Here is a 271-nt window from a genome sequence, read left to right as displayed (position 1 = left end):
CAGCTTTCCCCCTTCCCATCGCCCCCAGCTTTCCCCCTTCCCATCCCCCCCAGCTTTCCCTTTTCCCGCTTCCCATTCCCCTAGGTTTTCCCTCTTCCCATCCCCCCCAGCTTCTCCCTCCGAACCCCCGTCCCCTTCAACTTCTTCCCCTTTCTATCCTCGCCCTTCCCCCCACTTTCTCCACCCCGGCCCCGGGCTTCTCCCCCTGTAACCCCGAGTCTCCTCCTCCTCTTCCCCCCCCCCCCCCCCCCCCCCCCCCCCCCCCCCCCCC

At 68.3% G+C, this 271-nt stretch overlaps 1 protein-coding gene across 1 annotated transcript in view; it reads left to right on the top strand.

Annotated features, from left to right (window-relative positions):
- The window catches only part of MRGBP (MRG domain binding protein), a 7,722-nt gene that overhangs the window by 721 nt on the left and 6,730 nt on the right, over window positions 1–271 (top strand). The gene's annotated exons all lie outside the window — the stretch shown is intronic.

The sequence above is a fragment of the Vombatus ursinus genome, unplaced genomic scaffold (genome assembly GCF_900497805.2).
Source record: "Vombatus ursinus unplaced genomic scaffold, bare-nosed wombat genome assembly UNPS02000580.1, whole genome shotgun sequence".
NCBI classification, from domain to species: Eukaryota; Metazoa; Chordata; class Mammalia; order Diprotodontia; family Vombatidae; genus Vombatus; species Vombatus ursinus.
The sequence above is the reverse complement of the archived record's forward strand: the minus strand, read 5'-3'. Positions and strand labels throughout refer to the sequence as shown.